The 26,486-nt window shown below is 45.8% G+C and overlaps 32 non-coding genes across 32 annotated transcripts; all 32 read right to left on the bottom strand.

Moving 5' to 3' along the window:
* Positions 1-511: 511 nt before the first annotated feature.
* trnaa-ugc (transfer RNA alanine (anticodon UGC)) lies at positions 512-583 on the bottom strand. The gene has a single exon. It is a non-coding gene; the product is annotated as a tRNA-Ala (tRNA).
* Positions 584-692: 109 nt separating this feature from the next.
* On the bottom strand, positions 693-764 carry trnag-ucc (transfer RNA glycine (anticodon UCC)). Its single transcript has one exon. It is a non-coding gene; the product is annotated as a tRNA-Gly (tRNA).
* Positions 765-2,203: 1,439 nt separating this feature from the next.
* On the bottom strand, positions 2,204-2,275 carry trnaa-ugc (transfer RNA alanine (anticodon UGC)). Its single transcript has one exon. It is a non-coding gene; the product is annotated as a tRNA-Ala (tRNA).
* A 109-nt stretch (positions 2,276-2,384) lies between these two features.
* Positions 2,385-2,456, bottom strand: trnag-ucc (transfer RNA glycine (anticodon UCC)). The gene has a single exon. It is a non-coding gene; the product is annotated as a tRNA-Gly (tRNA).
* Positions 2,457-3,886: 1,430 nt separating this feature from the next.
* Positions 3,887-3,958, bottom strand: trnaa-ugc (transfer RNA alanine (anticodon UGC)). Its single transcript has one exon. It is a non-coding gene; the product is annotated as a tRNA-Ala (tRNA).
* Positions 3,959-4,067: 109 nt separating this feature from the next.
* On the bottom strand, positions 4,068-4,139 carry trnag-ucc (transfer RNA glycine (anticodon UCC)). The gene has a single exon. It is a non-coding gene; the product is annotated as a tRNA-Gly (tRNA).
* Positions 4,140-5,578: 1,439 nt separating this feature from the next.
* Positions 5,579-5,650, bottom strand: trnaa-ugc (transfer RNA alanine (anticodon UGC)). Its single transcript has one exon. It is a non-coding gene; the product is annotated as a tRNA-Ala (tRNA).
* Positions 5,651-5,759: 109 nt separating this feature from the next.
* On the bottom strand, positions 5,760-5,831 carry trnag-ucc (transfer RNA glycine (anticodon UCC)). Its single transcript has one exon. It is a non-coding gene; the product is annotated as a tRNA-Gly (tRNA).
* Positions 5,832-7,275: 1,444 nt separating this feature from the next.
* Positions 7,276-7,347, bottom strand: trnaa-ugc (transfer RNA alanine (anticodon UGC)). The gene has a single exon. It is a non-coding gene; the product is annotated as a tRNA-Ala (tRNA).
* A 109-nt stretch (positions 7,348-7,456) lies between these two features.
* On the bottom strand, positions 7,457-7,528 carry trnag-ucc (transfer RNA glycine (anticodon UCC)). Its single transcript has one exon. It is a non-coding gene; the product is annotated as a tRNA-Gly (tRNA).
* Positions 7,529-8,967: 1,439 nt separating this feature from the next.
* Positions 8,968-9,039, bottom strand: trnaa-ugc (transfer RNA alanine (anticodon UGC)). The gene has a single exon. It is a non-coding gene; the product is annotated as a tRNA-Ala (tRNA).
* Positions 9,040-9,148: 109 nt separating this feature from the next.
* trnag-ucc (transfer RNA glycine (anticodon UCC)) lies at positions 9,149-9,220 on the bottom strand. Its single transcript has one exon. It is a non-coding gene; the product is annotated as a tRNA-Gly (tRNA).
* A 1,442-nt stretch (positions 9,221-10,662) lies between these two features.
* On the bottom strand, positions 10,663-10,734 carry trnaa-ugc (transfer RNA alanine (anticodon UGC)). Its single transcript has one exon. It is a non-coding gene; the product is annotated as a tRNA-Ala (tRNA).
* A 109-nt stretch (positions 10,735-10,843) lies between these two features.
* On the bottom strand, positions 10,844-10,915 carry trnag-ucc (transfer RNA glycine (anticodon UCC)). Its single transcript has one exon. It is a non-coding gene; the product is annotated as a tRNA-Gly (tRNA).
* Positions 10,916-12,357: 1,442 nt separating this feature from the next.
* Positions 12,358-12,429, bottom strand: trnaa-ugc (transfer RNA alanine (anticodon UGC)). Its single transcript has one exon. It is a non-coding gene; the product is annotated as a tRNA-Ala (tRNA).
* A 109-nt stretch (positions 12,430-12,538) lies between these two features.
* trnag-ucc (transfer RNA glycine (anticodon UCC)) lies at positions 12,539-12,610 on the bottom strand. The gene has a single exon. It is a non-coding gene; the product is annotated as a tRNA-Gly (tRNA).
* A 1,439-nt stretch (positions 12,611-14,049) lies between these two features.
* trnaa-cgc (transfer RNA alanine (anticodon CGC)) lies at positions 14,050-14,121 on the bottom strand. Its single transcript has one exon. It is a non-coding gene; the product is annotated as a tRNA-Ala (tRNA).
* Positions 14,122-14,230: 109 nt separating this feature from the next.
* On the bottom strand, positions 14,231-14,302 carry trnag-ucc (transfer RNA glycine (anticodon UCC)). Its single transcript has one exon. It is a non-coding gene; the product is annotated as a tRNA-Gly (tRNA).
* Positions 14,303-15,741: 1,439 nt separating this feature from the next.
* On the bottom strand, positions 15,742-15,813 carry trnaa-cgc (transfer RNA alanine (anticodon CGC)). Its single transcript has one exon. It is a non-coding gene; the product is annotated as a tRNA-Ala (tRNA).
* Positions 15,814-15,922: 109 nt separating this feature from the next.
* On the bottom strand, positions 15,923-15,994 carry trnag-ucc (transfer RNA glycine (anticodon UCC)). Its single transcript has one exon. It is a non-coding gene; the product is annotated as a tRNA-Gly (tRNA).
* A 1,215-nt stretch (positions 15,995-17,209) lies between these two features.
* trnaa-cgc (transfer RNA alanine (anticodon CGC)) lies at positions 17,210-17,281 on the bottom strand. Its single transcript has one exon. It is a non-coding gene; the product is annotated as a tRNA-Ala (tRNA).
* Positions 17,282-17,390: 109 nt separating this feature from the next.
* On the bottom strand, positions 17,391-17,462 carry trnag-ucc (transfer RNA glycine (anticodon UCC)). The gene has a single exon. It is a non-coding gene; the product is annotated as a tRNA-Gly (tRNA).
* A 1,439-nt stretch (positions 17,463-18,901) lies between these two features.
* On the bottom strand, positions 18,902-18,973 carry trnaa-cgc (transfer RNA alanine (anticodon CGC)). Its single transcript has one exon. It is a non-coding gene; the product is annotated as a tRNA-Ala (tRNA).
* Positions 18,974-19,082: 109 nt separating this feature from the next.
* Positions 19,083-19,154, bottom strand: trnag-ucc (transfer RNA glycine (anticodon UCC)). The gene has a single exon. It is a non-coding gene; the product is annotated as a tRNA-Gly (tRNA).
* A 1,215-nt stretch (positions 19,155-20,369) lies between these two features.
* trnaa-ugc (transfer RNA alanine (anticodon UGC)) lies at positions 20,370-20,441 on the bottom strand. Its single transcript has one exon. It is a non-coding gene; the product is annotated as a tRNA-Ala (tRNA).
* A 109-nt stretch (positions 20,442-20,550) lies between these two features.
* On the bottom strand, positions 20,551-20,622 carry trnag-ucc (transfer RNA glycine (anticodon UCC)). Its single transcript has one exon. It is a non-coding gene; the product is annotated as a tRNA-Gly (tRNA).
* Positions 20,623-22,061: 1,439 nt separating this feature from the next.
* Positions 22,062-22,133, bottom strand: trnaa-cgc (transfer RNA alanine (anticodon CGC)). Its single transcript has one exon. It is a non-coding gene; the product is annotated as a tRNA-Ala (tRNA).
* Positions 22,134-22,242: 109 nt separating this feature from the next.
* On the bottom strand, positions 22,243-22,314 carry trnag-ucc (transfer RNA glycine (anticodon UCC)). The gene has a single exon. It is a non-coding gene; the product is annotated as a tRNA-Gly (tRNA).
* Positions 22,315-23,753: 1,439 nt separating this feature from the next.
* Positions 23,754-23,825, bottom strand: trnaa-ugc (transfer RNA alanine (anticodon UGC)). The gene has a single exon. It is a non-coding gene; the product is annotated as a tRNA-Ala (tRNA).
* A 109-nt stretch (positions 23,826-23,934) lies between these two features.
* Positions 23,935-24,006, bottom strand: trnag-ucc (transfer RNA glycine (anticodon UCC)). The gene has a single exon. It is a non-coding gene; the product is annotated as a tRNA-Gly (tRNA).
* Positions 24,007-25,221: 1,215 nt separating this feature from the next.
* Positions 25,222-25,293, bottom strand: trnaa-ugc (transfer RNA alanine (anticodon UGC)). Its single transcript has one exon. It is a non-coding gene; the product is annotated as a tRNA-Ala (tRNA).
* A 109-nt stretch (positions 25,294-25,402) lies between these two features.
* trnag-ucc (transfer RNA glycine (anticodon UCC)) lies at positions 25,403-25,474 on the bottom strand. Its single transcript has one exon. It is a non-coding gene; the product is annotated as a tRNA-Gly (tRNA).
* Between the last annotated feature and the right edge of the window lie 1,012 nt (positions 25,475-26,486).

Here is a 26,486-nt window from a genome sequence, read left to right as displayed (position 1 = left end):
CCCACTGGATATTTTCTCTTTTTCCGACCACTCTCTGTGAACCCCAGAGAGGTTTTTGCGTGAAAATCCCAGTAGATTGGCAGGTTCTGAAATACTCAGACCGGCCCGTCTGTTACCAACAACCATGCCACGTTCAAAGTCACTTAAATCACCGTACTTCCTCATTCTGATGCTTGGTCTTAACTACAGGAGATTCTCTTGACCATGTCTACGTGCCTAATTGCATTGATTTGCTGCCATGTGATTGGCTGGTTAGAAATTTTCGTCGAAGAGCAGTTGGAGCAGTTATTTTACCTAATAAAGTGGCCGGTGAGTGTAAATGCATGTATGTGTCCCATATATACTCCTCATGACCATTAAAGCTTTTTGAAGGCATTGATGTTCAATAGCAAGCAGCAAGTCCAATTCATCTTGTGAGTTTGTCTAACTGTGAACATAATTCATCCTTTATGGAACAAGCAGTGTTGCTGATTACTCTTCCTTAATTCATGTGGTTTACTAACACAAATAATGGAGATGCCGGGGATTGAACCCGGGGCCTCATACATGCAAAGCATGCGCTCTACCACTGAGCTACATCCCCTTCGTGGTCGATTCTGAAGACAGGAAGACAGGAAGTTCTAAGAGTTGCTAGTTCAAGAGAAATAACTCTATTGAACTGTGAAAATTCAGATTTTTCACAAAAGTAGTGCTGCGATGGCCGGGAATCGAACCCGGGTCAACTGCTTGGAAGGCAGCTATGCTCACCACTATACCACCATCGCACGGATCTGGCCCATAAACGTCATAATTTCCGCAACACAGGGAAAAACCGGATTTCAATGGGACTGAGGTTTGTCTGTCCACTTTGCAGCAAAAGGCAGGACTAGATGACTAATCCTTGATTTAAAAAGGTCCTGGAAATCTTCCTCAGAGAATTTGGTCCATATTGACATGATGGCGTCACGCAGTTGCTGCAGATTTGTCGGCTACACATCCATGATGTGAATCTCCCGTTCCACCATATCCCAAAGGTGTTCTATTGATTTGACATCTGGTGACTGTGGAGGCCATTTGAGGACAGTGAACTCATTGTCATGTTCGACAAACCGTTCTGAGATGATTCGGGCTTTATGACACATTGCGTTATCCTGCTGGAAGTAGCCATCAGAAAATGGGTACACTGCGGTCATAAAGGGATGGACCAATACTCAGGTAGGCTGTGGCGTTGGCACGATGCTAAATTGGTACTGATGGGTTCAAAGTGTGCCAGGAAAATATCCCCCCAAACCGTTACACCACCACCACCAGCCTGAACCGTTGATACAAGGCAGGATGGATCCATGCTTTCATGTTGTTGATGCCAAATTCTGACCATACCATCCGAATGTCGCAGCCGATATTGAGACTCATCATACCAGGCAACCCTTTTCCAAACTTCTGTTGTCCAAATTTGGCGAGCCTGAGTGAGTGAATTGTAGCCTCCGTGTACTGTTCTTAGCTGACAGGAGTGGTACCCAGTGTGGTTCTGCTGCTGTGGCCCATCCACCTCAAGGTTCGACGTGTTGTGCATTCAGAGATGCTCTTCGGCATACCTCGGTTGTAACCAGTGGTTATTTGAGTTACTGTTGCCTTTCTATCAGCTACAACCAGTCTGGCCATTCTCTTCTGACCTCTGGCATCCACAAGGAATTTGCCCCCAAGGAACTAGCGCCCACTGGATATTTTCTCTTTTTCCGACCACTCTCTGTGAACCCCAGAGAGGTTTTTGCGTGAAAATCCCAGTAGATTGGCAGGTTCTGAAATACTCAGACCGGCCCGTCTGTTACCAACAACCATGCCACGTTCAAAGTCACTTAAATCACCGTACTTCCTCATTCTGATGCTTGGTCTTAACTACAGGAGATTCTCTTGACCATGTCTACGTGCCTAATTGCATTGATTTGCTGCCATGTGATTGGCTGGTTAGAAATTTTCGTCGAAGAGCAGTTGGAGCAGTTATTTTACCTAATAAAGTGGCCGGTGAGTGTTAATGCATGTATGTGTCCCATATATACTCCTCATGACCATTAAAGCTTTTTGAAGGCATTGATGTTCAATAGCAAGCAGCAAGTCCAATTCATCTTTTGAGTTTGTCTAACTGTGAACATAATTCATCCTTTATGGAACAAGCAGTGTTGCTGATTACTCTTCCTTAATTCATGTGGTTTATTAACACAAATAATGGAGATGCCGGGGATTGAACCCGGGGCCTCATACATGCAAAGCATGCGCTCTACCACTGAGCTACATCCCCTTCGTGGTCCATCCTGAAGACAGGAAGACAGGAAGTTCTAAGAGTTGCTAGTTCAAGAGAAATAACTCTATTGAACTGTGAAAATTCAAATTTTTCACAAAAGTAGTGCTGCGATGGCCGGGAATCGAACCCGGGTCAACTGCTTGGAAGGCAGCTATGCTCACCACTATACCACCATCGCACGGATCTGGCCCATAAACGTCATAATTTCCGCAACACAGGGAAAAACCGGATTTCAATGGGACTGAGGTTTGTCTGTCCGCTTTGCAGCAAAAGGCAGGACTAGATGACTAATCCTTGATTTAAAAAGGTCCTGGAAACATTCCTCAGAGAATTTGGTCCATATTGACATGATGGCGTCACGCAGTTGCTGCAGATTTGTCGGCTACACATCCATGATGTGAATCTCCCGTTCCACCATATCCCAAAGGTGTTCTATTGATTTGACATCTGGTGACTGTGGAGGCCATTTGAGGACAGTGAACTCATTGTCATGTTCAACAAACCGTTCTGAGATGATTCGGGCTTTATGACACATCGCGTTATCCTGCTGGAAGTAGCCATCAGAAAATGGGTACACTGCGGTCATAAAGGGATGGACCAATACTCAGGTAGGCTGTGGCGTTGGCACGATGCTAAATTAGTACTGATGGGTTCAAAGTGTGCCAGGAAAATATCCCCCCAAACCGTTACACCACCACCACCAGCCTGAACCGTTGATACAAGGCAGGATGGATCCATGCTTGCTGCCAAATTCTGACCATACCATCCGAATGTCGCAGCGGATATTGAGACTCATCATACCAGGCAACCTTTTTCCAAACTTCTGTTGTCCAAATTTGGCGAGCCTGAGTGAGTGAATTGTAGCCTCCGTGTACTGTTCTTAGCTGACAGGAGTGGTACCCAGTGTGGTTCTGCTGCTGTGGCCCATCCACCTCAAGGTTCGACGTGTTGTGCATTCAGAGATGCTCTTCGGCATACCTCGGTTGTAACCAGTGGTTATTTGAGTTACTGTTGCCTTTCTATCAGCTACAACCAGTCTGGCCATTCTCTTCTGACCTCTGGCATCCACAAGGAATTTGCCCCCAAGGAACTAGCGCCCACTGGATATTTTCTCTTTTTCCGACCACTCTCTGTGAACCCCAGAGAGGTTTTTTGCGTGAAAATCCCAGTAGATTGGCAGGTTCTGAAATACTCAGACCGGCCCGTCTGTTACCAACAACCATGCCACGTTCAAAGTCACTTAAATCACCGTACTTCCTCATTCTGATGCTTGGTCTTAACTACAGGAGATTCTCTTGACCATGTCTACGTGCCTAATTGCATTGATTTGCTGCTATGTGATTGGCTGGTTAGAAATTTTCGTCGAAGAGCAGTTGGAGCAGTTATTTTACCTACTAAAGTGGCCGGTGAGTGTAAATGCATGTATGTGTCCCATATATACTCCTCATGACCATTAAAGCTTTTTGAAGGCATTGATGTTCAATAGCAAGCAGCAAGTCCAATTCATCTTTTGAGTTTGTCTAACTGTGAACATAATTCATCCTTTATGGAACAAGCAGTGTTGCTGATTACTCTTCCTTAATTCATGTGGTTTATTAACACAAATAATGGAGATGCCGGGGATTGAACCCGGGGCCTCATACATGCAAAACATGCGCTCTACCACTGAGCTACATCCCCTTCGTGGTCGATCCTGAAGACAGGAAGACAGGAAGTTCTAAGAGTTGCTAGTTCAAGAGAAATAACTCTATTGAACTGTGAAAATTCAGATTTTTCACAAAAGTAGTGCTGCGATGGCCGGGAATCGAACCCGGGTCAACTGCTTGGAAGGCAGCTATGCTCACCACTATACCACCATCGCACGGATCTGGCCCATAAACGTCATAATTTCCACAACACAGGGAAAAACCGGATTTCAATGGGACTGAGGTTTGTCTGTCCGCTTTGCAGCATAAGGCAGGACTAGATGACTAATCCTTGATTTAAAAAGGTCCTGGAAACATTCCTCAGAGAATTTGGTCCATATTGACATGATGGCGTCACGCAGTTGCTGCAGATTTGTCGGCTACACATCCATGATGTGAATCTCCCGTTCCACCATATCCCAAAGGTGTTCTATTGATTTGACATCTGGTGACTGTGGAGGCCATTTGAGGACAGTGAACTCATTGTCATGTTCAACAAACCGTTCTGAGATGATTCGGGCTTTATGACACATCGCGTTATCCTGCTGGAAGTAGCCATCAGAAAATGGGTACACTGCGGTCATAAAGGGATGGACCAATACTCAGGTAGGCTGTGGCGTTGGCACGATGCTAAATTGGTACTGATGGGTTCAAAGTGTGCCAGGAAAATATCCCCCCAAACCGTTACACCACCACCACCAGCCTGAACCGTTGATACAAGGCAGGATGGATCCATGCTTTCATGTTGTTGATGCCAAATTCTGACCATACCATCCGAATGTCGCAGCGGATATTGAGACTCATCATACCAGGCAACCTTTTTCCAAACTTCTGTTGTCCAAATTTGGCGAGCCTGAGTGAGTGAATTGTAGCCTCCGTGTACTGTTCTTAGCTGACAGGAGTGGTACCCAGTGTGGTTCTGCTGCTGTGGCCCATCCACCTCAAGGTTCGACGTGTTGTGCATTCAGAGATGCTCTTCGGCATACCTCGGTTGTAACCAGTGGTTATTTGAGTTACTGTTGCCTTTCTATCAGCTACAACCAGTCTGGCCATTCTCTTCTGACCTCTGGCATCCACAAGGAATTTGCCCCCAAGGAACTAGCGCCCACTGGATATTTTCTCTTTTTCCGACCACTCTCTGTGAACCCCAGAGAGGTTTTTGCGTGAAAATCCCAGTAGATTGGCAGGTTCTGAAATACTCAGACCGGCCCGTCTGTTACCAACAACCATGCCACGTTCAAAGTCACTTAAATCACCGTACTTCCTCATTCTGATGCTTGGTCTTAACTACAGGAGATTCTCTTGACCATGTCTACGTGCCTAATTGCATTGATTTGCTGCTATGTGATTGGCTGGTTAGAAATTTTCGTCGAAGAGCAGTTGGAGCAGTTATTTTACCTACTAAAGTGGCCGGTGAGTGTAAATGCATGTATGTGTCCCATATATACTCCTCATGACCATTAAAGCTTTTTGAAGGCATTGATGTTCAATAGCAAGCAGCAAGTCCAATTCATCTTTTGAGTTTGTCTAACTGTGAACATAATTCATCCTTTATGGAACAAGCAGTGTTGCTGATTACTCTTCCTTAATTCATGTGGTTTATTAACACAAATAATGGAGATGCCGGGGATTGAACCCGGGGCCTCATACATGCAAAACATGCGCTCTACCACTGAGCTACATCCCCTTCGTGGTCGATCCTGAAGACAGGAAGACAGGAAGTTCTAAGAGTTGCTAGTTCAAGAGAAATAACTCTATTGAACTGTGAAAATTCAGATTTTTCACAAAAGTAGTGCTGCGATGGCCGGGAATCGAACCCGGGTCAACTGCTTGGAAGGCAGCTATGCTCACCACTATACCACCATCGCACGGATCTGGCCCATAAACGTCATAATTTCCGCAACACAGGGAAAAACCGGATTTCAATGGGACTGAGGTTTGTCTGTCCGCTTTGCAGCAAAAGGCAGGACTAGATGACTAATCCTTGATTTAAAAAGGTCCTGGAAACATTCCTCAGAGAATTTGGTCCATATTGACATGATGGCGTCACGCAGTTGCTGCAGATTTGTCGGCTACACATCCATGATGTGTATCTCCCGTTCCACCATATCCCAAAGGTGTTCTATTGATTTGACATCTGGTGACTGTGGAGGCCATTTGAGGACAGTGAACTCATTGTCATGTTCAACAAACCGTTCTGAGAGGATTCGGGCTTTATGACACATCGTGTTATCCTGCTGGAAGTAGCCATCAGAAAATGGGTACACTGCGGTCATAAAGGGATGGACCAATACTCAGGTAGGCTGTGGCGTTGGCACAATGCTAAATTGGTACTGATGGGTTCAAAGTGTGCCAGGAAAATATCCCCCCAAACCGTTACACCACCACCACCAGCCTGAACCGTTGATACAAGGCAGGATGGATCCATGCTTTCATGTTGTTGATGCCAAATTCTGACCATACCATCCGAATGTCGCAGCGGATATTGAGACTCATCATACCAGGCAACCTTTTTCCAAACTTCTGTTGTCCAAATTTGGCGAGCCTGAGTGAGTGAATTGTAGCCTCCGTGTACTGTTCTTAGCTGACAGGAGTGGTACCCAGTGTGGTTCTGCTGCTGTGGCCCATCCACCTCAAGGTTCGACGTGTTGTGCATTCAGAGATGCTCTTCGGCATACCTCGGTTGTAACCAGTGGTTATTTGAGTTACTGTTGCCTTTCTATCAGCTACAACCAGTCTGGCCATTCTCTTCTGACCTCTGGCATCCACAAGGAATTTGCCCCCAAGGAACTAGCGCCCACTGGATATTTTCTCTTTTTCCGACCCCTTTCTGTGAACCCCAGAGAGGTTTTTGCGTGAAAATCCCAGGTTGGCAGGTTGGCAGGTTCTGAAATACTCAGACCGGCCCGTCTGTTACCAACAACCATTCCACGTTCAAAGTCACTTAAATCACCGTACTTCCTCATTCTGATGCTTGGTCTTAACTACAGGAGATTCTCTTGACCATGTCTACGTGCCTAATTGCATTGATTTGCTGCCATGTGATTGGCTGGTTAGACATTTTCGTCGAAAAGCAGTTGGAGCAGTTATTTTACCTAATAAAGTGGCCGGTGAGTGTAAATGTATGTATGTGTCCCATATATACTCCTCATGACCATTAAAGGTTTTTGAAGGCATTGATGTTCAATAGCAAGCAGCAAGTCCAATTCATCTTGTGAGTTTGTCTAACTGTGAACATAATTCATCCTTTATGGAACAAGCAGTGTTGCTGATTACTCTTCCTTAATTCATGTGGTTTATTAACACAAATAATGGAGATGCCGGGGATTGAACCCGGGGCCTCATACATGCAAAGCATGCGCTCTACCACTGAGCTACATCCCCTTCGTGGTCGATCCTGAAGACAGGAAGACAGGAAGTTCTAAGAGTTGCTAGTTCAAGAGAAATAACTCTATTGAACTGTGAAAATTCAGATTTTTCACAAAAGTAGTGCTGCGATGGCCGGGAATCGAACCCGGGTCAACTGCTTGGAAGGCAGCTATGCTCACCACTATAACACCATCGCACGGATCTGGCCCATAAACGTCATAATTTCCGCAACACAGGGAAAAACCGGATTTCAATGGGACTGAGGTTTGTCTGTCCGCTTTGCAGCAAAAGGCAGGACTAGATGACTAATCCTTGATTTAAAAAGGTCCTGGAAACATTCCTCAGATAATTTGGTCCATATTGACATGATGGCGTCACGCAGTTGCTGCAGATTTGTCGGCTACACATCCATGATGTGAATCTCCCGTTCCACCATATCCCAAAGGTGTTCTATTGATTTGACATCTGGTGACTGTGGAGGCCATTTGAGGACAGTGAACTAATTGTCATGTTCAACAAACCGTTCGGAGATGATTCAGGCTTTATGACACATCGCGTTATCCTGCTGGAAGTAGCCATCAGAAAATGGGTACACTGCGGTCATAAAGGGATGGACCAATACTCAGGTAGGCTGTGGCGTTGGCACGATGCTAAATTGGTACTGATGGGTTCAAAGTGTGCCAGGAAAATATCCCCCCAAACCGTTACACCACCACCACCAGCCTGAACCGTTGATACAAGGCAGGATGGATCCATGCTTTCATGTTGTTGATGCCAAATTCTGACCATACCATCCGAATGTCGCAGCGGATATTGAGACTCATCATACCAGGCAACCTTTTTCCAAACTTCTGTTGTCCAAATTTGGCGAGCCTGAGTGAGTGAATTGTAGCCTCCGTGTACTGTTCTTAGCTGACAGGAGTGGTACCCAGTGTGGTTCTGCTGCTGTGGCCCATCCACCTCAAGGTTCGACGTGTTGTGCATTCAGAGATGCTCTTCGGCATACCTCGGTTGTAACCAGTGGTTATTTGAGTTACTGTTGCCTTTCTATCAGCTACAACCAGTCTGGCCATTCTCTTCTGACCTCTGGCATCCACAAGGAATTTGCCCCCAAGGAACTAGCGCCCACTGGATATTTTCTCCTTTTCCGACCACTCTCTGTGAACCCCAGAGAGGTTTTTGCGTGAAAATCCCAGTAGATTGGCAGGTTCTGAAATACTCAGACAGGCCCGTCTGTTACCAACAACCATGCCACGTTCAAAGTCACTTAAATCACCGTACTTCCTCATTCTGATGCTTGGTCTTAACTACAGGAGATTCTCTTGACCATGTCTACGTGCCTAATTGCATTGATTTGCTGCTATGTGATTGGCTGGTTAGAAATTTTCGTCGAAGAGCAGTTGGAGCAGTTATTTTACCTAATAAAGTGGCCGGTGAGTGTAAATGCATGTATGTGTCCCATATATACTCCTCATGACCATTAAAGCTTTTTGAAGGCATTGATGTTCAATAGCAAGCAGCAAGTCCAATTCATATTGTGAGTTTGTCTAACTGTGAACATAATTCATCCTTTATGGAACAAGCAGTGTTGCTGATTACTCTTCCTTAATTCATGTGGTTTATTAACACAAATAATGGAGATGCCGGGGATTGAACCCGGTGCCTCATACATGCAAAGCATGGGCTCTACCACTGAGCTACATCCCCTTCGTGGTCAATCCTGAAGACAGGAAGACAGGAAGTTCTAAGAGTTGCTAGTTCAAGAGAAATAACTCTATTGAACTGTGAAAATTCAGATTTTTCACAAAAGTAGTGCTGCGATGGCCGGGAATCGAACCCGGGTCAACTGCTTGGAAGGCAGCTATGCTCACCACTATACCACCATCGCACGGATCTGGCCCATAAACGTCATAATTTCCGCAACACAGGGAAAAACCGGATTTCAATGGGACTGAGGTTTGTCTGTCCGCTTTGCAGCATAAGGCAGGACTAGATGACTAATCCTTGATTTAAAAAGGTCCTGGAAACATTCCTCAGAGAATTTGGTCCATATTGACATGATGGCGTCACGCAGTTGCTGCAGATTTGTCGGCTACACATCCATGATGTGAATCTCCCGTTCCACCATATCCCAAAGGTGTTCTATTGATTTGACATCTGGTGACTGTGGAGGCCATTTGAGGACAGTGAACTCATTGTCATGTTCAACAAACCGTTCTGAGATGATTCGGGCTTTATGACACATCGCGTTATCCTGCTGGAAGTAGCCATCAGAAAATGGGTACACTGCGGTCATAAAGGGATGGACCAATACTCAGGTAGGCTGTGGCGTTGGCACGATGCTAAATTGGTACTGATGGGTTCAAAGTGTGCCAGGAAAATATCCCCCCAAACCGTTACACCACCACCACCACCAGCCTGAACCGTTGATACAAGGCAGGATGGATCCATGCTTTCATGTTGTTGATGCCAAATTCTGACCATACCATCCGAATGTCGCAGCGGATATTGAGACTCAACATACCAGGCAACCTTTTTCCAAACTTCTGTTGTCCAAATTTGGCGAGCCTGAGTGAGTGAATTGTAGCCTCCGTGTACTGTTCTTAGCTGACAGGAGTGGTACCCAGTGTGGTTCTGCTGCTGTGGTCCATCCACCTCAAGGTTCGACGTGTTGTGCATTCAGAGATGCTCTTCGGCATACCTCGGTTGTAACCAGTGGTTATTTGAGTTACTGTTGCCTTTCTATCAGCTACAACCAGTCTGGCCATTCTCTTCTGACCTCTGGCATCCACAAGGAATTTGCCCCCAAGGAACTAGCGCCCACTGGATATTTTCTCTTTTTCCGACCACTCTCTGTGAACCCCAGAGAGGTTTTTGCGTGAAAATCCCAGTAGATTGGCAGGTTCTGAAATACTCAGACCGGCCCGTCTGTTACCAACAACCATGCCACGTTCAAAGTCACTTAAATCACCGTACTTCCTCATTCTGATGCTTGGTCTTAACTACAGGAGATTCTCTTGACCATGTCTACGTGCCTAATTGCATTGATTTGCTGCCATGTGATTGGCTGGTTAGAAATTTTCGTCGAAGAGCAGTTGGAGCAGTTATTTTACCTAATAAAGTGGCCGGTGAGTGTAAATGCATGTATGTGTCCCATATATACTCCTCATGACCATTAAAGCTTTTTGAAGGCATTGATGTTCAATAGCAAGCAGCAAGTCCAATTCATCTTGTGAGTTTGTCTAACTGTGAACATAATTCATCCTTTATGGAACAAGCAGTGTTGCTGATTACTCTTCCTTAATTCATGTGGTTTATTAACACAAATAATGGAGATGCCGGGGATTGAACCCGGGGCCTCATACATGCAAAGCATGCGCTCTACCACTGAGCTACATCCCCTTCGTGGTCAATCCTGAAGACAGGAAGACAGGAAGTTCTAAGAGTTGCTAGTTCAAGAGAAATAACTCTATTGAACTGTGAAAATTCAGATTTTTCACAAAAGTAGTGCTGCGATGGCCGGGAATCGAACCCGGGTCAACTGCTTGGAAGGCAGCTATGCTCACCACTATACCACCATCTCACGGATCTGGCCCATAAACGTCATAATTTCCGCATCAAAGGGAAAAACCGGATTTCAATGGGACTGAGGTTTGTCTGTCCGCTTTGCAGCAAAAGGCAGGACTAGATGACTAATCCTTGATTTAAAAAGGTCCTGGAAACATTCCTCAGAGAATTTGGTCCATATTGACATGATGGCGTCACGCAGTTGCTGCAGATTTGTCGGCTACACATCCATGATGTGAATCTCCCGTTCCACCATATCCCAAAGGTGTTCTATTGATTTGACATCTGGTGACTGTGGAGGCCATTTGAGGACAGTGAACTCATTGTCATGTTCAACAAACCGTTCTGAGATGATTCGGGCTTTATGACACATCGCGTTATCCTGCTGGAAGTAGCCATCAGAAAATGGGTACACTGCGGTCATAAAGGGATGGACCAATACTCAGGTAGGCTGTGGCGTTGGCACGATGCTAAATTGGTACTGATGGGTTCAAAGTGTGCCAGGAAAATATCCCCCCAAACCGTTACACCACCACCACCACCAGCCTGAACCGTTGATACAAGGCAGGATGGATCCATGCTTTCATGTTGTTGATGCCAAATTCTGACCATACCATCCGAATGTCGCAGCGGATATTGAGACTCAACATACCAGGCAACCTTTTTCCAAACTTCTGTTGTCCAAATTTGGCGAGCCTGAGTGAGTGAATTGTAGCCTCCGTGTACTGTTCTTAGCTGACAGGAGTGGTACCCAGTGTGGTTCTGCTGCTGTGGTCCATCCACCTCAAGGTTCGACGTGTTGTGCATTCAGAGATGCTCTTCGGCATACCTCGGTTGTAACCAGTGGTTATTTGAGTTACTGTTGCCTTTCTATCAGCTACAACCAGTCTGGCCATTCTCTTCTGACCTCTGGCATCCACAAGGAATTTGCCCCCAAGGAACTAGCGCCCACTGGATATTTTCTCTTTTTCCGACCACTCTCTGTGAACCCCAGAGAGGTTTTTGCGTGAAAATCCCAGTAGATTGGCAGGTTCTGAAATACTCAGACCGGCCCGTCTGTTACCAACAACCATGCCACGTTCAAAGTCACTTAAATCACCGTACTTCCTCATTCTGATGCTTGGTCTTAACTACAGGAGATTCTCTTGACCATGTCTACGTGCCTAATTGCATTGATTTGCTGCCATGTGATTGGCTGGTTAGAAATTTTCGTCGAAGAGCAGTTGGAGCAGTTATTTTACCTAATAAAGTGGCCGGTGAGTGTAAATGCATGTATGTGTCCCATATATACTCCTCATGACCATTAAAGCTTTTTGAAGGCATTGATGTTCAATAGCAAGCAGCAAGTCCAATTCATCTTGTGAGTTTGTCTAACTGTGAACATAATTCATCCTTTATGGAACAAGCAGTGTTGCTGATTACTCTTCCTTAATTCATGTGGTTTATTAACACAAATAATGGAGATGCCGGGGATTGAACCCGGGGCCTCATACATGCAAAGCATGCGCTCTACCACTGAGCTACATCCCCTTCGTGGTCAATCCTGAAGACAGGAAGACAGGAAGTTCTAAGAGTTGCTAGTTCAAGAGAAATAACTCTATTGAACTGTGAAAATTCAGATTTTTCACAAAAGTAGTGCTGCGATGGCCGGGAATCGAACCCGGGTCAACTGCTTGGAAGGCAGCTATGCTCACCACTATACCACCATCGCACGGATCTGGCCCATAAACGTCATAATTTCCGCAACACAGGGAAAAACCGGATTTCAATGGGACTGAGGTTTGTCTGTCCGCTTTGCAGCAAAAGGCAGGACTAGATGACTAATCCTTGATTTAAAAAGGTCCTGGAAACATTCCTCAGAGAATTTGGTCCATATTGACATGATGGCGTCACACAGTTGCTGCAGATTTGTCGGCTACAAATCCATGATGTGAATCTCCCGTTCCACCATATCCCAAAGGTGTTCTATTGATTTGACATCTGGTGACTGTGGAGGCCATTTGAGGACAGTGAACTCATTGTCATGTTCAACAAACCGTTCTGAGATGATTCGGGCTTTATGACACATCGCGTTATCCTGCTGGAAGTAGCCATCAGAAAATGGGTACACTGCGATCATAAAGGGATGGACCAATACTCAGGTAGGCTGTGGCGTTGGCACGATGCTAAATTGGTACTGATGGGTTCAAAGTGTGCCAGGAAAATATCCCCCCAAACCGTTACACCACCACCACCAGCCTGAACCGTTGATACAAGGCAGGATGGATCCATGCTTTCATGTTGTTGATGCCAAACTCTGACCATACCATCCGAATGTCGCAGCCGATATTGAGACTCATCATACCAGGCAACCTTTTTCCAAACTTCTGTTGTCCAAATTTGGCGAGCCTGAGTGAGTGAATTGTAGCCTCCGTGTACTGTTCTTAGCTGACAGGAGTGGTACCCAGTGTGGTTCTGCTGCTGTGGCCCATCCACCTCAAGGTTCGACGTGTTGTGCATTCAGAGATGCTCTTCGGCATACCTCGGTTGTAACCAGTGGTTATTTGAGTTACTGTTGCCTTTCTATCAGCTACAACCAGTCTGGCCATTCTCTTCTGACCTCTGGCATCCACAAGGAATTTGCCCCCAAGGAACTAGCGCCCACTGGATATTTTCTCTTTTTCCGACCACTCTCTGTGAACCCCAGAGAGGTTTTTGCGTGAAAATCCCAGTAGATTGGCAGGTTCTGAAATACTCAGACCGGCCCGTCTGTTACCAACAACCATGCCACGTTCAAAGTCACTTAAATCACCGTACTTCCTCATTCTGATGCTTGGTCTTAACTACAGGAGATTCTCTTGACCATGTCTACGTGCCTAATTGCATTGATTTGCTGCCATGTGATTGGCTGGTTAGAAATTTTCGTCAAAGAGCAGTTGGAGCAGTTATTTTACCTAATAAAGTGGCCGGTGAGTGTAAATGCATGTATGTGTCCCATATATACTCCTCATGACCATTAAAGCTTTTTGAAGGCATTGATGTTCAATAGCAAGCAGCAAGTCCAATTCATCTTGTGAGTTTGTCTAACTGTGAACATAATTCATCCTTTATGGAACAAGCAGTGTTGCTGATTACTCTTCCTTAATTCATGTGGTTTATTAACACAAAGAATGGAGATGCCGGGGATTGAACCCGGGGCCTCATACATGCGAAGCATGCGCTCTACCACTGAGCTACATCCCCTTCGTGGTCGAGCCTGAAGACAGGAAGACAGGAAGTTCTAAGAGTTGATAGTTCAAGAGAAATAACTCTATTGAACTGTGAAAATTCAGATTTTTCACAAAAGTAGTGCTGCGATGGCCGGGAATCGAACCCGGGTCAACTGCTTGGAAGGCAGCTATGCTCACCACTATACCACCATCGCACGGATCTGGCCCATAAACGTCATAATTTCCCCAACACAGGGAAAAACCGGATTTCAATGGGACTGAGGTTTGTCTGTCCGCTTTGCAGCAAAAGGCAGGACTAGATGACTAATCCTTGATTTAAAAAGGTCCTGGAAACATTCCTCAGAGAATTTGGTCCATATTGACATGATGGCGTCACGCAGTTGCTGCAGATTTGTCGGCTACACATCCATGATGTGAATCTCCCGTTCCACCATATACCAAAGGTGTTCTATTGATTTGACATCTGGTGACTGTGGAGGCCATTTGAGGACAGTGAACTCATTGTCATGTTCAACAAACCGTTCTGAGATGATTCGGGCTTTATGACACATCGCGTTATCCTGCTGGAAGTAGCCATCAGAAAATGGGTACACTGCGGTCATAAAGGGATGGACCAATACTCAGGTAGGCTGTGGCGTTGGCACGATGCTAAATTGGTACTGATGGGTTCAAAGTGTGCCAGGAAAATATCCCCCCAAACCGTTACACCACCACCACCAGCCTGAACCGTTGATACAAGGCAGGATGGATCCATGCTTTCATGTTGTTGATGCCAAACTCTGACCATACCATCCGAATGTCGCAGCCGATATTGAGACTCATCATACCAGGCAACCTTTTTCCAAACTTCTGTTGTCCAAATTTGGCGAGCCTGAGTGAGTGAATTGTAGCCTCCGTGTACTGTTCTTAGCTGACAGGAGTGGTACCCAGTGTGGTTCTGCTGCTGTGGCCCATCCACCTCAAGGTTCGACGTGTTGTGCATTCAGAGATGCTCTTCGGCATACCTCGGTTGTAACCAGTGGTTATTTGAGTTACTGTTGCCTTTCTATCAGCTACAACCAGTCTGGCCATTCTCTTCTGACCTCTGGCATCCACAAGGAATTTGCCCCCAAGGAACTAGCGCCCACTGGATATTTTCTCTTTTTCCGACCACTCTCTGTGAACCCCAGAGAGGTTTTTGCGTGAAAATCCCAGTAGATTGGCAGGTTCTGAAATACTCAGACCGGCCCGTCTGTTACCAACAACCATGCCACGTTCAAAGTCACTTAAATCACCGTACTTCCTCATTCTGATGCTTGGTCTTAACTACAGGAGATTCTCTTGACCATGTCTACGTGCCTAATTGCATTGATTTGCTGCCATGTGATTGGCTGGTTAGAAATTTTCGTCAAAGAGCAGTTGGAGCAGTTATTTTACCTAATAAAGTGGCCGGTGAGTGTAAATGCATGTATGTGTCCCATATATACTCCTCATGACCATTAAAGCTTTTTGAAGGCATTGATGTTCAATAGCAAGCAGCAAGTCCAATTCATCTTGTGAGTTTGTCTAACTGTGAACATAATTCATCCTTTATGGAACAAGCAGTGTTGCTGATTACTCTTCCTTAATTCATGTGGTTTATTAACACAAAGAATGGAGATGCCGGGGATTGAACCCGGGGCCTCATACATGCGAAGCATGCGCTCTACCACTGAGCTACATCCCCTTCGTGGTCGAGCCTGAAGACAGGAAGACAGGAAGTTCTAAGAGTTGATAGTTCAAGAGAAATAACTCTATTGAACTGTGAAAATTCAGATTTTTCACAAAAGTAGTGCTGCGATGGCCGGGAATCGAACCCGGGTCAACTGCTTGGAAGGCAGCTATGCTCACCACTATACCACCATCGCACGGATCTGGCCCATAAACGTCATAATTTCCCCAACACAGGGAAAAACCGGATTTCAATGGGACTGAGGTTTGTCTGTCCGCTTTGCAGCAAAAGGCAGGACTAGATGACTAATCCTTGATTTAAAAAGGTCCTGGAAACATTCCTCAGAGAATTTGGTCCATATTGACATGATGGCGTCACGCAGTTGCTGCAGATTTGTCGGCTACACATCCATGATGTGAATCTCCCGTTCCACCATATACCAAAGGTGTTCTATTGATTTGACATCTGGTGACTGTGGAGGCCATTTGAGGACAGTGAACTCATTGTCATGTTCAACAAACCGTTCTGAGATGATTCGGGCTTTATGACACATCGCGTTATCCTGCTGGAAGTAGCCATCAGAAAATGGGTACACTGCGGTCATAAAGGGATGGACCAATACTCAGGTAGGCTGTGGCGTTGGCACGATGCTAAATTGGTACTGATGGGTTCAAAGTGTGCCAGGAAAATATCCCCCCAAACCGTTACACCACCACCACCAGCCTGAACCGTTGATACAAGGCAGGATGGATCCATGCTTTCATGTTGTTGATGCCAAATTCTGACCATACCATCCGAATGTCGCAGCCGATATTGAGACTCATCATACCAGGCAACCTTTTTCCAAACTTCTGTTGTCCAAATTTGGCGAGCCTGAGTGAGTGAATTGTAGCCTCCGTGTACTGTTCTTAGCTGACAGGAGTGGTACCCAGTGTGGTTCTGCTGCTGTGGCCCATCCACCTCAAGGTTCGACGTGTTGTGCATTCAGAGATGCTCTTCGGCATACCTCGGTTGTAACCAGTGGTTATTTGAGTTACTGTTGCCTTTCTATCAGCTACAACCAGTCTGGCCATTCTCTTCTGACCTCTGGCATCCACAAGGAATTTGCCCCCAAGGAACTAGCGCCCACTGGATATTTTCTCTTTTTCCGACCACTCTCTGTGAACCCCAGAGAGGTTTTTGCAGTTATTTTACCTAATAAAGTGGCCGGTGAGTGTAAATGCATGTATGTGTCCCATATATACTCCTCATGACCATTAAAGCTTTTTGAAGGCATTGATGTTCAATAGCAAACAGCAAGTCCAATTCATCTTGTGAGTTTGTCTAACTGTGAACATAATTCATCCTTTATGGAACAAGCAGTGTTGCTGATTACTCTTCCTTAATTCATGTGGTTTATTAACACAAAGAATGGAGATGCCGGGGATTGAACCCGGGGCCTCATACATGCGAAGCATGCGCTCTACCACTGAGCTACATCCCCTTCGTGGTCGAGCCTGAAGACAGGAAGACAGGAAGTTCTAAGAGTTGCTAGTTCAAGAGAAATAACTCTATTGAACTGTGAAAATTCAGATTTTTCACAAAAGTAGTGCTGCGATGGCCGGGAATCGAACCCGGGTCAACTGCTTGGAAGGCAGCTATGCTCACCACTATACCACCATTGCACGGATCTGGCCCATAAACGTCATAATTTCAGCAACACAGGGAAAAACCGGATTTCAATGGGACTGAGGTTTGTCTGTCCGCTTTGCAGCAAAAGGCAGGACTAGATGACTAATCCTTGATTTAAAAAGGTCCTGGAAACATTCCTCAGAGAATTTGGTCCATATTGACATGATGGCGTCACACAGTTGCTGCAGATTTGTCGGCTACAAATCCATGATGTGAATCTCCCGTTCCACCATATCCCAAAGGTGTTCTATTGATTTGACATCTGGTGACTGTGGAGGCCATTTGAGGACAGTGAACTCATTGTCATGTTCAACAAACCGTTCTGAGATGATTCGGGCTTTATGACACATCGCGTTATCCTGCTGGAAGTAGCCATCAGAAAATGGGTACACTGCGGTCATAAAGGGATGGACCAATACTCAGGTAGGCTGTGGCGTTGGCACGATGCTAAATTGGTACTGATGGGTTCAAAGTGTGCCAGGAAAATATCCCCCCAAACCGTTACACCACCACCACCAGCCTGAACCGTTGATACAAGGCAGGATGGATCCATGCTTTCATGTTGTTGATGCCAAATTCTGACCATACCATCCGAATGTCGCAGCCGATATTGAGACTCATCATACCAGGCAACCTTTTTCCAAACTTCTGTTGTCCAAATTTGGCGAGCCTGAGTGAGTGAATTGTAGCCTCCGTGTACTGTTCTTAGCTGACAGGAGTGGTACCCAGTGTGGTTCTGCTGCTGTGGCCCATCCACCTCAAGGTTCGACGTGTTGTGCATTCAGAGATGCTCTTCGGCATACCTCGGTTGTAACCAGTGGTTATTTGAGTTACTGTTGCCTTTCTATCAGCTACAACCAGTCTGGCCATTCTCTTCTGACCTCTGGCATCCACAAGGAATTTGCCCCCAAGGAACTAGCGCCCACTGGATATTTTCTCTTTTTCCGACCACTCTCTGTGAACCCCAGAGAGGTTTTTGCGTGAAAATCCCAGTAGATTGGCAGGTTCTGAAATACTCAGACCGGCCCGTCTGTTACCAACAACCATGCCACGTTCAAAGTCACTTAAATCACCGTACTTCCTCATTCTGATGCTTGGTCTTAACTACAGGAGATTCTCTTGACCATGTCTACGTGCCTAATTGCATTGATTTGCTGCCATGTGATTGGCTGGTTAGAAATTTTCGTCAAAGAGCAGTTGGAGCAGTTATTTTACCTAATAAAGTGGCCGGTGAGTGTAAATGCATGTATGTGTCCCATATATACTCCTCATGACCATTAAAGCTTTTTGAAGGCATTGATGTTCAATAGCAAGCAGCAAGTCCAATTCATCTTGTGAGTTTGTCTAACTGTGAACATAATTCATCCTTTATGGAACAAGCAGTGTTGCTGATTACTCTTCCTTAATTCATGTGGTTTATTAACACAAAGAATGGAGATGCCGGGGATTGAACCCGGGGCCTCATACATGCGAAGCATGCGCTCTACCACTGAGCTACATCCCCTTCGTGGTCGAGCCTGAAGACAGGAAGACAGGAAGTTCTAAGAGTTGATAGTTCAAGAGAAATAACTCTATTGAACTGTGAAAATTCAGATTTTTCACAAAAGTAGTGCTGCGATGGCCGGGAATCGAACCCGGGTCAACTGCTTGGAAGGCAGCTATGCTCACCACTATACCACCATCGCACGGATCTGTCCCATAAACGTCATAATTTCCGCAACACAGGGAAAAACCGGATTTCAATGGGACTGAGGTTTGTCTGTCCGCTTTGCAGCAAAAGGCAGGACTAGATGACTAATCCTTGATTTAAAAAGGTCCTGGAAACATTCCTCAGAGAATTTGGTCCATATTGACATGATGGCGTCACGCAGTTGCTGCAGATTTGTCGGCTACACATCCATGATGTGAATCTCCCGTTCCACCATATCCCAAAGGTGTTCTATTGATTTGACATCTGGTGACTGTGGAGGCCATTTGAGGACAGTGAACTCATTGTCATGTTCAACAAACCGTTCTGAGATGATTCGGGCTTTATGACACATCGCGTTATCCTGCTGGAAGTAGCCATCAGAAAATGGGTACACTGCGGTCATAAAGGGATGGACCAATACTCAGGTAGGCTGTGGCGTTGGCACGATGCTAAATTGGTACTGATGGGTTCAAAGTGTGCCAGGAAAATATCCCCCCAAACCGTTACACCACCACCACCAGCCTGAACCGTTGATACAAGGCAGGATGGATCCATGCTTTCATGTTGTTGATGCCAAATTCTGACCATACCATCCGAATGTCGCAGCCGATATTGAGACTCATCATACCAGGCAACCTTTTTCCAAACTTCTGTTGTCCAAATTTGGCGAGCCTGAGTGAGTGAATTGTAGCCTCCGTGTACTGTTCTTAGCTGACAGGAGTGGTACCCAGTGTGGTTCTGCTGCTGTGGCCCATCCACCTCAAGGTTCGACGTGTTGTGCATTCAGAGATGCTCTTCGGCATACCTCGGTTGTAACCAGTGGTTATTTGAGTTACTGTTGCCTTTCTATCAGCTACAACCAGTCTGGCCATTCTCTTCTGACCTCTGGCATCCACAAGGAATTTGCCCCCAAGGAACTAGCGCCCACTGGATATTTTCTCTTTTTCCGACCACTCTCTGTGAACCCCAGAGAGGTTTTTGCAGTTATTTTACCTAATAAAGTGGCCGGTGAGTGTAAATGCATGTATGTGTCCCATATATACTCCTCATGACCATTAAAGCTTTTTGAAGGCATTGATGTTCAATAGCAAACAGCAAGTCCAATTCATCTTGTGAGTTTGTCTAACTGTGAACATAATTCATCCTTTATGGAACAAGCAGTGTTGCTGATTACTCTTCCTTAATTCATGTGGTTTATTAACACAAATAATGGAGATGCCGGGGATTGAACCCGGGGCCTCATACATGCAAAGCATGCGCTCTACCACTGAGCTACATCCCCTTCGTGGTCGATCCTGAAGACAGGAAGACAGGAAGTTCTAAGAGTTGCTAGTTCAAGAGAAATAACTCTATTGAACTGTGAAAATTCAGATTTTTCACAAAAGTAGTGCTGCGATGGCCGGGAATCGAACCCGGGTCAACTGCTTGGAAGGCAGCTATGCTCACCACTATACCACCATCGCACGGATCTGGCCCATAAACGTCATAATTTCCGCAACACAGGGAAAAACCGGATTTCAATGGGACTGAGGTTTGTCTGTCCGCTTTGCAGCAAAAGGCAGGACTAGATGACTAATCCTTGATTTAAAAAGGTCCTGGAAACATTCCTCAGAGAATTTGGTCCATATTGACATGATGGCGTCACACAGTTGCTGCAGATTTGTCGGCTACACATCCATGATGTGAATCTCCCGTTCCACCATATCCCAAAGGTGTTCTATTGATTTGACATCTGGTGACTGTGGAGGCCATTTGAGGACAGTGAACTCATTGTCATGTTCAACAAACCGTTCTGAGATGATTCTGGCTTTATGACACATCGCGTTATCCTGCTGGAAGTAGCCATCAGAAAATGGGTACACTGCGGTCATAAAGGGATGGACCAATACTCAGGTAGGCTGTGGCGTTGGCACGATGCTAAATTGGTACTGATGGGTTCAAAGTGTGCCAGGAAAATATCCCCCCAAACCGTTACACCACCACCACCAGCCTGAACCGTTGATACAAGGCAGGATGGATCCATGCTTTCATGTTGTTGATGCCAAATTCTGACCATACCATCCGAATGTCGCAGCCGATATTGAGACTCATCATACCAGGCAACCTTTTTCCAAACTTCTGTTGTCCAAATTTGGCGAGCCTGAGTGAGTGAATTGTAGCCTCCGTGTACTGTTCTTAGCTGACAGGAGTGGTACCCAGTGTGGTTCTGCTGCTGTGGCCCATCCACCTCAAGGTTCGACGTGTTGTGCATTCAGAGATGCTCTTCGGCATACCTCGGTTGTAACCAGTGGTTATTTGAGTTACTGTTGCCTTTCTATCAGCTACAACCAGTCTGGCCATTCTCTTCTGACCTCTGGCATCCACAAGGAATTTGCCCCCAAGGAACTAGCGCCCACTGGATATTTTCTCTTTTTCCGACCACTCTCTGTGAACCCCAGAGAGGTTTTTGCGTGAAAATCCCAGTAGATTGGCAGGTTCTGAAATACTCAGACCGGCCCGTCTGTTACCAACAACCATGCCACGTTCAAAGTCACTTAAATCACCGTACTTCCTCATTCTGATGCTTGGTCTTAACTACAGGAGATTCTCTTGACCATGTCTACGTGCCTAATTGCATTGATTTGCTGCCATGTGATTGGCTGGTTAGAAATTTTCGTCAAAGAGCAGTTGTAGCAGTTATTTTACCTAATAAAGTGGCCGGTGAGTGTAAATGCATGTATGTGTCCCATATATACTCCTCATGACCATTAAAGCTTTTTGAAGGCATTGATGTTCAATAGCAAGCAGCAAGTCCAATTCATCTTGTGAGTTTGTCTAACTGTGAACATAATTCATCCTTTATGGAACAAGCAGTGTTGCTGATTACTCTTCCTTAATTCATGTGGTTTATTAACACAAAGAATGGAGATGCCGGGGATTGAACCCGGGGCCTCATACATGCGAAGCATGCGCTCTACCACTGAGCTACATCCCCTTCGTGGTCGAGCCTGAAGACAGGAAGACAGGAAGTTCTAAGAGTTGCTAGTTCAAGAGAAACAACTCTATTGAACTGTGAAAATTCAGATTTTTCACAAAAGTAGTGCTGCGATGGCCGGGAATCGAACCCGGGTCAACTGCTTGGAAGGCAGCTATGCTCACCACTATACCACCATCGCACGGATCTGGCCCATAAACGTCATAATTTCCGCAACACAGGGAAAAACCGGATTTCAATGGGACTGAGGTTTGTCTGTCCGCTTTGCAGCAAAAGGCAGGACTAGATGACTAATCCTTGATTTAAAAAGGTCCTGGAAACATTCCTCAGAGAATTTGGTCCATATTGACATGATGGCGTCACGCAGTTGCTGCAGATTTGTCGGCTACACATCCATGATGTGAATCTCCCGTTCCACCATATCCCAAAGGTGTTCTATTGATTTGACATCTGGTGACTGTGGAGGCCATTTGAGGACAGTGAACTCATTGTCATGTTCAACAAACCGTTCTGAGATGATTCGGGCTTTATGACACATCGCGTTATCCTGCTGGAAGTAGCCATCAGAAAATGGGTACACTGCGGTCATAAAGGGATGGACCAATACTCAGGTAGGCTGTGGCGTTGGCACGATGCTAAATTGGTACTGATGGGATCAAAGTGTGCCAGGAAAATATCCCCCCAAACCGTTACACCACCACCACCAGCCTGAACCGTTGATACAAGGCAGGATGGATCCATGCTTTCATGTTGTTGATGCCAAATTCTGACCATACCATCCGAATGTCGCAGCCGATATTGAGATTCATCATACCAGGCAACCTTTTTCCAAACTTCTGTTGTCCAAATTTGGCGAGCCTGAGTGAGTGAATTGTAGCCTCCGTGTACTGTTCTTAGCTGACAGGAGTGGTACCCAGTGTGGTTCTGCTGCTGTGGCCCATCCACCTCAAGGTTCGACGTGTTGTGCATTCAGAGATGCTCTTCGGCATACCTCGGTTGTAACCAGTGGTTATTTGAGTTACTGTTGCCTTTCTATCAGCTACAACCAGTCTGGCCATTCTCTTCTGACCTCTGGCATCCACAAGGAATTTGCCCCCAAGGAACTAGCGCCCACTGGATATTTTCTCTTTTTCCGACCACTCTCTGTGAACCCCAGAGAGGTTTTTGCGTGAAAATCCCAGTAGATTGGCAGGTTCTGAAATACTCAGACCGGCCCGTCTGTTACCAACAACCATGCCACGTTCAAAGTCACTTAAATCACCGTACTTCCTCATTCTGATGCTTGGTCTTAACTACAGGAGATTCTCTTGACCATGTCTACGTGCCTAACTGCATTGATTTGCTGCCATGTGATTGGCTGGTTAGAAATTTTCGTCGAAGAGCAGTTGGAGCAGTTATTTTACCTAATAAAGTGGCCGGTGAGTGTAAATGCATGTATGTGTCCCATATATACTCCTCATGACCATTAAAGCTTTTTGAAGGCATTGATGTTCAATAGCAAACAGCAAGTCCAATTCATCTTGTGAGTTTGTCTAACTGTGAACATAATTCATCCTTTATGGAACAAGCAGTGTTGCTGATTACTCTTCCTTAATTCATGTGGTTTATTAACACAAATAATGGAGATGCCGGGGATTGAACCCGGGGCCTCATACATGCAAAGCATGCGCTCTACCACTGAGCTACATCCCCTTCGTGGTCGATTCTGAAGACAGGAAGACAGGAAGTTCTAAGAGTTGCTAGTTCAAGAGAAATAACTCTATTGAACTGTGAAAATTCAGATTTTTCACAAAAGTAGTGCTGCGATGGCCGGGAATCGAACCCGGGTCAACTGCTTGGAAGGCAGCTATGCTCACCACTATACCACCATCGCACGGATCTGGCCCATAAACGTCATAATTTCCGCAACACAGGGAAAAACCGGATTTCAATGGGACTGAGGTTTGTCTGTCCGCTTTGCAGCAAAAGGCAGGACTAGATGACTAATCCTTGATTTAAAAAGGTCCTGGAAACATTCCTCAGAGAATTTGGTCCATATTGACATGATGGCGTCACGCAGTTGCTGCAGATTTGTCGGCTACACATCCATGATGTGAATCTCCCGTTCCACCATATCCCAAAGGTGTTCTATTGATTTGACATCTGGTGACTGTGGAGGCCATTTGAGGACAGTGAACTCATTGTCATGTTCAACAAACCGTTCTGAGATGATTCGGGCTTTATGACACATCGCGTTATCCTGCTGGAAGTAGCCATCAGAAAATGGGTACACTGCGGTCATAAAGGGATGGACCAATACTCAGGTAGGCTGTGGCGTTGGCACGATGCTAAATTGGTACTGATGGGTTCAAAGTGTGCCAGGAAAATATCCCCCCAAACCGTTACACCACCACCACCAGCCTGAACCGTTGATACAAGGCAGGATGGATCCATGCTTTCATGTTGTTGATGCCAAATTCTGACCATACCATCCGAATGTCGCAGCCGATATTGAGACTCATCATACCAGGCAACCTTTTTCCAAACTTCTGTTGTCCAAATTTGGCGAGCCTGAGTGAGTGAATTGTAGCCTCCGTGTACTGTTCTTAGCTGACAGGAGTGGTACCCAGTGTGGTTCTGCTGCTGTGGCCCATCCACCTCAAGGTTCGACGTGTTGTGCATTCAGAGATGCTCTTCGGCATACCTCGGTTGTAACCAGTGGTTATTTGAGTTACTGTTGCCTTTCTATCAGCTACAACCAGTCTGGCCATTCTCTTCTGACCTCTGGCATCCACAAGGAATTTGCCCCCAAGGAACTAGCGCCCACTGGATATTTTCTCTTTTTCCGACCACTCTCTGTGAACCCCAGAGAGGTTTTTGCAGTTATTTTACCTAATAAAGTGGCCGGTGAGTGTAAATGCATGTATGTGTCCCATATATACTCCTCATGACCATTAAAGCTTTTTGAAGGCATTGATGTTCAATAGCAAACAGCAAGTCCAATTCATGTTGTGAGTTTGTCTAACTGTGAACATAATTCATCCTTTATGGAACAAGCAGTGTTGCTGATTACTCTTCCTTAATTCATGTGGTTTATTAACACAAATAATGGAGATGCCGGGGACTGAACCCGGGGCCTCATACATGCAAAGCATGCGCTCTACCACTGAGCTACATCCCCTTCGTGGTCGACTCTGAAGACAGGAAGACAGGAAGTTCTAAGAGTTGCTAGTTCAAGAGAAATAACTCTATTGAACTGTGAAAATTCAGATTTTTCACAAAAGTAGTGCTGCGATGGCCGGGAATCGAACCCGGGTCAACTGCTTGGAAGGCAGCTATGCTCACCACTATACCACCATCGCACGGATCTGGCCCATAAACGTCATAATTTCCGCAACACAGGGAAAAACCGGATTTCAATGGGACTGAGGTTTGTCTGTCCGCTTTGCAGCAAAAGGCAGGACTAGATGACTAATCCTTGATTTAAAAAGGTCCTGGAAACATTCCTCAGAGAATTTGGTCCATATTGACATGATGGCGTCACGCAGTTGCTGCAGATTTGTCGGCTACACATCCATGATGTGAATCTCCCGTTCCACCATATCCCAAAGGTGTTCTATTGATTTGACATCTGGTGACTGTGGAGGCCATTTGAGGACAGTGAACTCATTGTCATGTTCAACAAACCGTTCTGAGATGATTCGGGCTTTATGACACATCGCGTTATCCTGCTGGAAGTAGCCATCAGAAAATGGGTACACTGCGGTCATAAAGGGATGGACCAATACTCAGGTAGGCTGTGGCGTTGGCACGATGCTAAATTGGTACTGATGGGTTCAAAGTGTGCCAGGAAAATATCCCCCCAAACCGTTACACCACCACCACCAGCCTGAACCGTTGATACAAGGCAGGATGGATCCATGCTTTCATGTTGTTGATGCCAAATTCTGACCATACCATCCGAATGTCGCAGCCGATATTGAGACTCATCATACCAGGCAACCTTTTTCCAAACTTCTGTTGTCCAAATTTGGCGAGCCTGAGTGAGTGAATTGTAGCCTCCGTGTACTGTTCTTAGCTGACAGGAGTGGTACCCAGTGTGGTTCTGCTGCTGTGGCCCATCCACCTCAAGGTTCGACGTGTTGTGCATTCAGAGATGCTCTTCGGCATACCTCGGTTGTAACCAGTGGTTATTTGAGTTACTGTTGCCTTTCTATCAGCTACAACCAGTCTGGCCATTCTCTTCTGACCTCTGGCATCCACAAGGAATTTGCCCCCAAGGAACTAGCGCCCACTGGATATTTTCTCTTTTTCCGACCACTCTCTGTGAACCCCAGAGAGGTTTTTGCGTGAAAATCCCAGTAGATTGGCAGG

This window comes from Cololabis saira, chromosome 11 (assembly GCF_033807715.1).
Source record: "Cololabis saira isolate AMF1-May2022 chromosome 11, fColSai1.1, whole genome shotgun sequence".
In the NCBI taxonomy this organism is placed as follows: Eukaryota; Metazoa; Chordata; class Actinopteri; order Beloniformes; family Belonidae; genus Cololabis; species Cololabis saira.
The sequence above is the reverse complement of the archived record's forward strand: the minus strand, read 5'-3'. Positions and strand labels throughout refer to the sequence as shown.